The sequence below is a fragment of the Ochotona curzoniae genome, unplaced genomic scaffold (assembly GCF_017591425.1).
Source record: "Ochotona curzoniae isolate NIBS_2020 unplaced genomic scaffold, NIBS_Ocur_1.0 contig_1071, whole genome shotgun sequence".
NCBI lineage: Eukaryota > Metazoa > Chordata > Mammalia > Lagomorpha > Ochotonidae > Ochotona > Ochotona curzoniae.
The window spans coordinates 12772539-12784442 of NW_024464939.1; the positions used below are offsets into that span (position 1 = coordinate 12772539).

The following is an 11904-nucleotide window of genomic DNA, read 5'->3' on the forward strand; positions in this document are numbered from 1 at the left end:
AAAGCCTTGGGACTCTGCAACCTGGGATACTCAGAGGAAGCTCCTAGTCTCGGATCCACTAAGCTCCAGCTTTTGCAGCCACTAGGAGAGTGAGCCAGCAGATGGAAGATATTGCTCTCTATCTTCTTTTCCCTGAAATTCATCTTTTCAGTAAAAATAAATAAAATCTTAAAAAAATCATTCTCTCACAGCTATTTTTCCATTGTGTGTGTGTGTGCCACATTTTACAAAGAAACCAAATAGCTGCATAATATTGGTAATCATTATTTCCCTAACAATTGAATTAGCCATTGGGTCTTCAGTGACTTGCCTTCCATTTTCATTACTCCATACTAGTTCCAATGGTAACTGGAATACTTATATTAGTGATAGTAACATGTGAGCAAATTGCAATCAACATGAAGAAATTTAAGTTTTGTTAAATTTTCTTTGCTAATAGAGAGGACTTTCCACCTTTGCCTAGGGAAGTTATCCCTGTTTTCCGGAGGAATCTGTGATTGTCTTACAGCAGATTTGCAAGAAATTTGGGTCTACCAGATCTTTCAGCTTTTAGACTTGTAATTGGACTTAAATCCCCATGATCCATGGCCTGTACTAGACACAAATCCAGGTAGATAAAAAGTGTAGGGTATAAAGTGAATGTGTTGATAACACCTTACTGAGACTGAAGGCAAGAAACTGTTCTACAGGTTTGGACTGTATTATTATTATTAGTTCTAGTAGTAATAGTATTCATTGGTTAAAGCATAAAACAAAAGATTCCTCAATTTAGTTGACACCTGACTGCCGTGGTACTCTAAAGTATCAAGGTATGCATGAATGTATTTGCAAACACTAAATAGATACAAAGTTTTAGGTAGATTTTAGTATTAGATATCTGAAAAACATATATTTAATTAGGGGGGCATTATTGGCATTTTTTAAACCAAATGAATGAGGAAGATGTCTGTGATACTAATAAGAAGATCTAAAGTATTTTTGATTATTGTATTTGTCTAAGTAGATTAGAAATTATAGTGGTAAATGCTACTATTAACAGAAGATCCCTCCATGAAATGCAGGTGGTGGAATTAAGCGACAGCAGGGGTAAAGTTGTAGTATTTGATCACCCAAACCGGAAGGTTGTGATTACTATGATGAACAGCAGTGTTGAAGTAGTAATAGTTTATGTTAGAAATATATGGCACTGGGCCCGGCACGGTGGTACAGTGGTTAAGGTCCTCGCCTTGCACGCCCGGGATCCCATATGGGTGCCCGTTCTAATCCCGGCAGCCCTGCTTCCCATCCAGCTCCCTGCCTGTGGCCCGGGAAAGCAGTCGAGGACGGCCCAAAGCTTTGGGACCCTGCAACTGTGTGGGAGACCCGGAGGAGGCTCCTGGCTCCTGGCTTCTGGCTTCAGATTGGCATGGCATCGGCCATTGCACTCACTTGGGGAGTGAATCATCGGACGGAAGATCTTCCTCTCTGTCTCTCCTCTCTGCATATCTGTCTTTCCAATAAAAATAAAAGAAATCTTAAAAAAAAAGAAATATATGGCATTAATTGATTGATAATAATAGCACTAGAAGAGAAATACAGGAAGGTTCTATCAAATTCTTATTCATGTGCACTGGCAGCTCGTGTTTCTCCCTGACATACTCAAATGGGTCTATATTTATTTACCAGTATGGTGTTGCAAAATAATTAAACTCTGAGCGAGCTGTTGTATATTAACTCTAAACTAACTTCTAGGCAACCCACATGTCACTATGGCAAACAAGTTACATTGGAGCATTGTAGATGCCAAATAAATGGAATTTTAGCTTAAATTCATCTCACAGGAAACCCTGCAATATGACGGAAACTAGCCTATGATTTTTGTTCAGTTGCAGAATGAATAACAAGAATGCTGTCACTTCAAAGGTGGCAGAATATCTGCTCTGTTTCCAAAACCTTTAGAGTAAGAAATATTGTGGAAGAACAAGCCAACTTGAAGCCGCTGTTACTGCCTCTCACCCAGAGAAATAATTAACCAAGAGCAATATTTCACTTTTGGAAGATGTGAAAAAAAAAACAGGCCCAGTGACTTCACACTGCATTGTCATCCAACTCTTCTAAACAGATGGAACTTGCAGTATGACAGGGGAGTATTTTAAACTTCATCAAGTGATGACTCCAAACGCAGCTGCTAATCCAGATGTGGTTTATTTGCCTGAGCAAATTAATGCATCTCTTGGCATTTGGTGTACAGTTATTTGCATGAAAATGTGGGATTTTTTTCACTACATATATAAGTAAAAACCATTGGAAGCACTTTCATTCAGTATTTTAAAGGCAGCAAAAACCTTTCACTGTCCTACTTATGCGATTTATCAATTCTTCAATCATTTATAGTAAATGAGTCCAAAAGGATTGTAGTTTTTTTTTTAAGATTTATTTATTTTTATTGGAAAGGTGGATATACAGAGAGGAGGAGAGACAGAAAGATCTTCTGTCCGATCATTCATTCCCCAAGTGACCGCAATGGCTGGAGCTGAACTAATCCGAAGCCAGGAGCCAGGAGCTCTTTCAGGTCTCCCATGTGGGTGCAGGGTCCCAAGGCTTTGGACCATCCCTAACTGTATTCCCAGGTCACAAGCAGGGAACTGGATGGGAAATAGGGCTGCTGGGATTAGAACAGGTGCGTATATGAGATCCTGGCACTTTCAAGGCAAGGACTTTAACTGCTATGCTATTGTGCTGGGCCCAAGGATTTTAGTTTTGTTTTCCTTTTCACAAAATATTCTTAGATTGTTCCAATGTTGCACCAATGTGCATATGTCTAGAAGATTTAAACTATCTTACTTAGTTCTAAATCTTCTTGAAGTGACTGGTTCAATAAAAATGGTTGACTATCTTTAAAACTTTTCTACAGTATCAGGAGATGTAGAGTTGGGACAATTTCCTCCAGGACATAATATACAATCTAATTTACTATCCAATATGATATGCTATTTTTCCAATGGCAAAGGCTCCTTGGCCCAGGACTCGGGGGCATGAATGGGGAGAATGGTAATAGCTCCATTACCCTAGTGAGACATCAGCAAAATTCTTAGTATTCATAAACTATAGATTATGATAATATAGGAGTATTTGTTCTGAAGAAGTGAGTAACTCTATCAGAAAATACAAAGGTTATAATGATGGATCTTGAAATTGCTGCCTGACCACTCCGTGCTTCTTGTGCTTCTTAATCAACAAGTAAAAAAGCCACTTGCTCTATTGTCTTGTTGTATATATTGACAATGTAGGGAAACATTGGTTGATTCTACAAAATGAAAGGAAGGAAAAGAGTTTTGGCAATACGAGCATACCTTATGACATCTCTAAGTAATCGCATGCATTGTGATTAAAGTTGATGGAAAACTATAACCCAAACTCGAAGAAGCAGAGCACTGAACGGTGGTGGCCAGGGACTATGGGTTGGAAAAATGGGGAAATGATGTTTGAAGAGTATTGCATTTTAATTTTATAAGACAAATAATTTCTGGTTATCTATAATATAGCATAGTGCCTCTAGCAGGCAATACTACATTGATTATTCAAGTTTGCCATGAGTTTCATTTTTAGTAAAGCATTCTTACTAAAAATCACAGCAGTGATAATAAAGGAGGTGGTTTGGGAAAGGGGTAGATAGGCTTCTGCCCTCATTGGTAATGATGGCTTCCTGGTGAATTTCTATCCCTCAAATCATTGAAATATGTTAATTAAACATGTAGGTCTTATATGTCAGCCATACCTTAACAATGTATGCAAATATAAACAGTGTCATATCATAAATCCATACATTTATTCATATATTCACAGATACACACATACTTAGGACATGGCTCTTATTTCATTATCATGACCATAAAATACTGACTAGTATAAATTCTAATCACAAAATTAGAAATTATGCCCATAATTACAAACTTTTAATAATAGGATAACAAACTTAAAACCTGTACAAAGTTAATTTAAAAATATAATCGGATTTATTTATTTCTCCCAAAAAGAGGTTTTGAAGCTATTTAAAGCAGTCTCAAATTGCTCCCAAGAATTTCCTAGTCATATAGAAAATCCTCTCAACCTCTTCTGACAAACTGTAAGGTTACAAGACATGGTATTTTTAAAAAAAATATTGCTCTTTTGATATCTATCTTTCCTCCCTAAATCAGAAGCAACATGGCAACAGGGGTTTTATTCAGTTTGTCACTGTATCCTCAGCACTTACAATGGTGCTTTGCACAAAGAAGGTGCTCCAGAAACAATTGTTGAAGATTGATCTTGATTTCAAGATTTAGATCTTGAGATCTAAACTATTAAGTGGATGTTTCTGAATAAATTTAATAGTTTATTGGGTTGTAAAGAGAAATTAGTTACTTTGTTCAATTTTTCTTTGCAACAAGCTAATACCTTTTGCCTCATTTATATTTTTATCTTAACGCACCCTGCCACAAACAATTTCATTTAATAAACACTGGTGTCAAAAGTCAAATAACACAATAAAATGAAACATAGCTTTCAGGAGCAATTTGATCGAATGTGTTATCAACTAATGTAAGGACTGTTCTCTGGAAACTTCAGCTGTGGGAAATTAAGCAAATCCCTGCTGGAAAGTGGACCTATTTCCTTATAAGTGATTGATTGTGTCAGTCATTAAATTTGTATTCAATGAAACCATTTCTAAGATAGCTTTGCCTATCCTGCATAAGGATGGGCTTTGATTAATTTTGTATCTGAAAAATATCAGGTAGCATTTTATTTGGTCAGTCATAGAGAACAGCCAAGTCCACTGTTTGGTTTTGTAAGGACTTCCTTGAACCTCATGGAGGCCTCTGAGAATTTCACATTTAGAAATGAGCTTACAAAGTCTTGCTGAAATACCTCTCATTAATTCTCGAGATTTTTCCATTGATTTTTTTTTGGTGGGCAATATTGATCTTACAATGATCATAATATACTTTTTTTATGAAAATCAGTGATAAATGTCTTTTAAATATTTTTTAAATTACTTCTCATGGTATAGCTCCTTAGACGCAGGGATTTCCATTTCTACCCTCCCCATTCCTCCTCCATTAATGTTTTTCCTTGTATTAGAACTGGTGACCATATAGGATCCTGGCATGTGCAAGGCAAGGACTTTAACTGCTAGGCCACCTCGCAGGTCCCTCCATCATATTTAAATGTATCATGGCATTGTAGGCATAGACAATGGTAGAAATCCCAGCATTCTGTTGACAAGACATATTTGTTGAGAATCAAGATGGCAGAATAGGGTAAGAACACGTTAAACAGATGGAGAAATATTAGCCAGTGTGAAGCAAAGAGGGATACCTGGAGACTGACAGACCCAGAAAAGCAGCAGACACAACAGGGTGGTGTTGCAGTGACTAATACCCCAGCAGCATTCATCGAGTGGCGATCTGAATTGCACCAGCAGCCAGAACTACGCCAGCAAATAGGTGGGAAGGGCCTTTCACTGGGAGCTCAGGTTGTGAACCCAGACAAAGAACTGCCCACCCTGCTGGTTTGTTTGATTTGACCAAGAGCCGAGAAAAAGTGGCAGATCCCAAACCAGTTGTGTGGGAACAGGGTGGATTTCACAACCCAATTTGCCCCCTAGAGCAATATCGAGAGCCATTTTGTTTAAGGCAGCAAGGGCTATGGATAGTATTGTGCATACACTGAACTATGAGTAAACTCATCTCTGGCTCAGTGAACTGCAACAACATGGCATCCTACAGGTTCCACCCAAGACAGGTCCAGGTAGCCCTTAGACCTGATGGCCAACAGATCAAGAATTCTAGTAGTGGCACATCAGGTGCCATTTCTTATAGTGTGGCAAAGAATTTAAGAGTGCAGGAGACAATAGTGAGCTGCGCATGTGCTGAGCTCAGCGAGAACTCACTGAGCTCACTGCATTGCACGGGTCCCACAGAAAAATAATACTGACTATGGTACTGTAAGGGTCAAAATAGGCCCATGTGGCCCTCAGACCTAACGTCCAACAGCAAGATCAGCACCAACAACAACCTAGCTATAGAGGACACCTGATGTCTCCCTAATCCTGGCTCTTGCATCTACTAGAAATGGGAGAAAGGTTGTACAAACAATGGTGCAGCTTCAGCATGGGATCATAGGAGGTGGAGAGTGGTGAGCCATAAGTTGGGGCTACCAAGTTCTTTGTGGAAATCTAACCTAGGAACCCAGACATGAAACTTGCTGGAGGGAGTGGCACAATTGGCTGCAAACAAAGAGCCATGTAGCAACTGCAGTAAGTAAATTCAAACTATAGATCTGTGGGTGACACAGCTTAGAAACCTGCCCCAAGGAGAAGAATCTGATAAGCAGAAGTACAATGACGAAGAGCAAAAGAAGAGACAGAGGCTCAATGAATATTACTGAAGACTACCCTGCAAAGGAGCTAAAGCCTTTGCCAACCTCAGAGTGAACTGATGAATACATCGAGAAAATGGGGGATACAGAATTCAAAACATGTGTCATAAAAATTCTGATCAATGACAAACACGTAAAACAGGCATTCAAGGAATATGTCAGACTGGAAATGAATCAAATGAAAGCTGATCTATCAGGAATAAAGAATACATTGAAGCAAATGAACAGTTCAGTAGAGGGCCTAGCACGGTGGCCTAGTGACTAAAGTTCTCCCCTTAAACGCACCAGGATCCCATGTGGGCGTTGGTTCTAATCCCAGCAGGCCCACCTCCCATCCAGCTCCCTGCTTGTGACCTAAGAAAGCAGTTAAGGATGGCCCAAAGCCTTGGGACCCTGCACCCATGTGGGAGACCTGGAAGAGCTCCTGGCTCCTGGCTTTGGATTGGCGCAGCACTGGCCATTGTGGTCACTTGGGGAGTGAATCATCAAACAGAAGATCTTCCTCTCCGTCTCTCCTCCTCTCTGTATATCTGACTATGCAATAAAAGTCAATAAATCTTTTTTTTTTTAAAGTACAATAGAGAGTCTCCAAAATAGAATATAGGAGGCAGAAGAAAAACTCAAAATTAGAAGATATTTCCTGTCACCAGAGGGAAAGAAACAAAAAGCTGCAAGCAGAGCTGGGTCAAGCTAAAACAAGTATTCAAGAATTGAAAGACACTATTAAGAGGCCTAATATAAGAATTATGGGACTCCCAGAAGGTGCAGAAAGAGAAGCTGGGTTTACAAATGTATTAAATGAAATAATAAGGGAAAATTTCCCTAATCTAGAGAAAGAATTGGGAAACAACATCCAGGAGGGGCACAGAACTTCCAACAGGTTTGACCAAAAGTGATCTTCACCACAACACACGATCATCAAGCTCTCTTCAATTGAACGTAAGGAAAAGTTTCTAAAATGTGCATCTGAAAAAAATCAACTGAGATATAAATGAATGCCAATTATACTTACAGGAGATCTCTCACAGAAAACTCTACATGCCAGAAGAGGATGGAGTGACATATTCCAGATTCTAAAAAATTGTAGGATCAGGATAACGTACCCAGCAATACTTTCCTTTGTCTTTGAAAATGAAATAAAATTCTTCTACAGTAAAGTTAAAAGAATACAGCCCTTCCAAACCTGCGTTACAAATGATATTTCAAGATGTTCTCTTGACGGAGAAAAGGAATAGCGCTCATCAAAACCAAAGGCAAATGGGAAGAACATCTCAGGAAAATGACAACAGAAGACTAAATCCATGAACAACCCATTGCTAAAATGACAGGACCAAATTACCACCCATTCATATTAACCCTGAATGTAAATGGCTTAAACTCATCAATCAAACACCATAGATTAGTAGACTGGATTAAAAACAAAATCTATCTATTTGTTGCCTACAGAAGACACATTTCAACAATAAAGATCAAAAAACTATATCTCATGGATTTTGAATTTTTTTGTTAGTTTCATCTCTTCAAGACACTTTCTTCTGATTAAATATTTCAATGACTCATAGCTTCATTTCCTTCAAGAAGGCTCTTAATTTTCTTTTTCGTTTCTTCAGCATTAGTCATTCAGCTACACATTAGTCACTCAGCAGCATGTTATTTAACTTCATGGTGTTGTTAATTTCTTTTTTTTTTTCTTCTTCCTGTTGTTGATTTTGTTTTGTGGCCTTTCATTTAAGGGGATGTATAATAACTGTGTAATGGAGACTATCATATTTAGCAGCATGTTTTTTAACTTCATGGCATTGTAAATTTCTATTTTTCTTCTTGTTGTTGATTTTGTATTGTAGCTTTTCATTTAGTGGGAGGTTTTGTAACTGTTTAATGGAGACTATCATATCCAGATGTGAGGATGCAATGCAGTATGCATCTGTACTTCCAGACAAAGATGGACTCATACTGAAACTGTTTACAATAGAATGCTAGACTCTCTGCCATTGATCCTGCCCACAATGATGGATATATGACTGTGTAGGAAGGACTATACTATAGTAGTGATACAGGGGAACTCAGTGAGAGGGGGAAGAAATTGGGGAAGGGAGAAAGGAAATCCCAGTGCCTATAAAACTGTATCATAAAATGATAATAATAAAAGGAAGTAAAATTAAAACAAATGATATAGTTGCAGTTTCATTGAGAATGTAATTCTTTCTCTTTTAAAAAAATTATGATACTGTTTCATAGGCTCAGGGATTTCCTCACCCCTATTCTCCAATTCCTCTCCCCACACCGATTTCCCCCATATTATTACATTAGTATAATCCTTCAAAAAACAGTCATAAGTTCATCATGCTGCTATTTAAGTATAACAACATTGTAGATATAGCCATTTCTCTATGTTTCTTTTAAAAGAATAACAATGAGCATGATGATGTTTTGAGTTTTTATTTGTTTGTTTTGAGTAAAGAGAAAGAGAGTGAGACGTGCTGTTCATTTGTTACGTTGTTTTCCTGACTGGATCTGTTGGCATTTGAGTGTTACCAGATTCTAAAGCACTGGATTAAGTACAAACACAGTAAAAAGTCACCCCAGGCAACCCACCACTATTTCTTTCTCCATATACTGTGTTACTTAGCTAGCTGGTCTACCTCACTTTCTGTACTTTTCCTTATCTTCAGTTTGTTTTACAGATAACTTCCAGGATTTTTAGCTGCCTTAAATGGAATTATGGAGAAGCTGTTCCCAATGCATTCTTCTGCTAGGTGTTTAAAAGTCTTCTTTTTAAATTTTCCTTTAAATAGAAAGAGAAATAGAATTTGAATAAGAAAAAAGGAGGAGCTGGCATGATTGTGTCAGGCTGCGTTTCCACCTGTAGTGCCACTCTATCATATAGTCACTGGTTCAAGTCAGGGTTGCTCCACTTGCGATCTATCTCCCCGTTTATGGCTTAGAAAACATCAGAAGAGGATAGCCTAGGCCTTGGACTCTTGCACCCAGTGTGGGAGACCTGAAAGAGGCCCCTGGCTCCCAGTGTCAGACTGACACATCTCTGGCTATAGCTACAAGGCAATTTGGAGAGAAAACCAGCAAATGGAAGACATCTCTCTTTCCTTTAAAATAAATAAATCCTTTTTTAAAAAAAAGCAAGAAAGTAGAGTGAAAAATCTGAACTTTCACAGCCCACACTCACTGAAACAGTTCAGATTGAATACGTGAAAATGTACTGTTTCAGTGTCTCCTCAAAGGAATGGAAATTTTCATCCTCTCAAGATTCACAAACATTCTTCGATGTCTAATGTCTAAACAGAGGATGGATGGGGCAAGATGAGGAAAACAAGGTAAATGGATTAGGAAGACCCATTGTTGAGCAAGAAGCTGAATCAAATTAGTTACATAATGTGCTTCACTAGCAAAACTGTTAAATCAAGAATCAGCAGATGAAGTGGTCAGCTTCCATTCTCTCTGTCAACACACAAAGAGCAGAGCTGCAACATGGCACTTGCTGAAATCTGGCATATCCTTGAGTGAAATAATCCTATCCCCTTTGTTATCCATACTTCTAAATAAGCAGAGAATCAGTTCATTGAGAATAAATTCAAAGAGGACTCGAACCACATGACTGGCGTGAAGTTTGGATCCTGGATGGTCAACGACGTTGGGAAGATGGTGAAGCTACAAATTTGGGACACTGCTGGCCAGGAATGGTTTCAGTCAGTGACGCGGAGTTACTACTGACGGGCAGCCTAAGCCCTGCTGGTGTACGACATCACCAGCCGGGAGACGTACAACTCGCTGGCCGTTAGGCTGACTGGTGCCTGCACGCTGGCCAGCCCCAACATCGTGGTCATCCTCTGCGGCAACAGGAAAGACCGGACCCCGAGCGTGAGGTCACCTTCCTGGAGATCTCATGCTTAGCACAGGAGCTGATGGAATCCAACACACTCATGGGCGAGAACGTAGAGGAGGCCTTCCTGAAGTGTGCCCGGACCATTCTCAACAAAATTGACTGCAGCGAGCTTGACCCGGATAGGACGGGCTGGAGCATCCAGTACGGCGATGGTTTTTTTCACCAGCTACTGCAGCCGCAGAGCATCCAGGTAGTGAGCCTTTAGCCCTGTGGCTGCTGAGCTGTGTGGAGCCAAACTCACCTGTTCTCCAGGACCAGCCCAGCCCTGATCCGGGCCCCGGGGGGCTGTGAGCCAACTGCCGTGGCCCCAGAGAAGCTGTCCTGCCACCTGGCATGCTTCCCTGGCCTGGTGGGCCTGGCTTTGGGGGCAAGACAGCCAAGAGGGAGAAGGGAGAACATACACCTGCTGCTGCGTCCTCTGTCTTGGCTAACCTCTGTCCTTCCGCCCCCCGCCCCCAGACCCTGAACCCCTAAACAATACCACAAGAGCTCCCAACCCCCGAGACCAGGACCATAGGCCCCCACGCCACGCCTGGTCCTGCTGTTGCGAGTATGTGTTATTTATTTCAATTAGTCTGCGGTTCATTACTGCTGCAACTGGCTTGGAAAACTGCGCCCAGCAGCAGTAGATCTTGTGTTCATGGGAAGCCAGCTTTTTACTGATGCTTTAGAGATTCAGTTTAGAGACAGCATGATGTCCCACAAACTCAGAGCTGACACACCACCTCCACATCAATGGGTTCATTGGAGCACAACAATTGGAATTGTTGATTGCCTTGCAATGCTGGAGTTTTTTCTACAATGTTACTCTACCTAAGTCACCACTACTGCAAGGAAAACGTGTGTTTCCATTGATTTTTTAAAAAAATAAGAATCTTTTCCCTCAGTCTTTACAGCAAAACAAATAGATGTGCAGATTTGGAGTGGTGGTGTGTGTGTGGGGGGGGTGGGATGTATTGACTTATGTTTCATTAAAAGACAGAGACAGAGACTTTGCATTGGCTGGTTCATTCAACAAATATCTGCAACAGCCAGAGCTTGCGCAGGTTGAAGACAGAATCCAGGACTCAAACCATGTCCTTTGCAGAGGTGACAGAGACACAACTACTCCAGCATCATTTTTGCCTTCCAGAGCATACAATAGCAGAAAACTGTAAAGAAATTGGATTCAGAACTTGAACCCAGACAATCAAATATGGAATGCAGGTATCCAAAAATAATATCTTAATTACCATGGCAGATGCTTCCTCTCAGCAGATTTTTTTAAAAATTCCTGACTTCAGCTTAATACAGACCAGGCTTTGCAGCCACCTAGGAAGTGAACCAGCAGATGGAAAGAAAATCATGTGACTATTTCTCCCTGTTCTCTCTCTGTCACTTTGCTTTTCAAATAAACTATGGGATATATTTCAAAGTTACGGACTCACTGGCTATAGTGGTCATAGCCTGGTAAGAAAAGTGGCCCAGAGGACATAACAATGGCATCTGAAATCAGCTTGGACAAAGAGGGAAGCTCAGCATGACAGAAAATGATTCGGTGTTGTAGATGTATGCATTTTTTTTTAGAAAAGGGAAGTATGAATTTTAACGATGTTAACGTGGAA

At 40.0% G+C, this 11904-nt stretch overlaps 1 pseudogene; it reads left to right on the plus strand.

The window, feature by feature from the left end:
* Positions 1 to 3014: 3014 nt before the first annotated feature.
* On the plus strand, positions 3015 to 10520 carry LOC121164786 (annotated as a pseudogene).
* The last annotated feature ends 1384 nt before the right edge of the window (positions 10521 to 11904 follow it).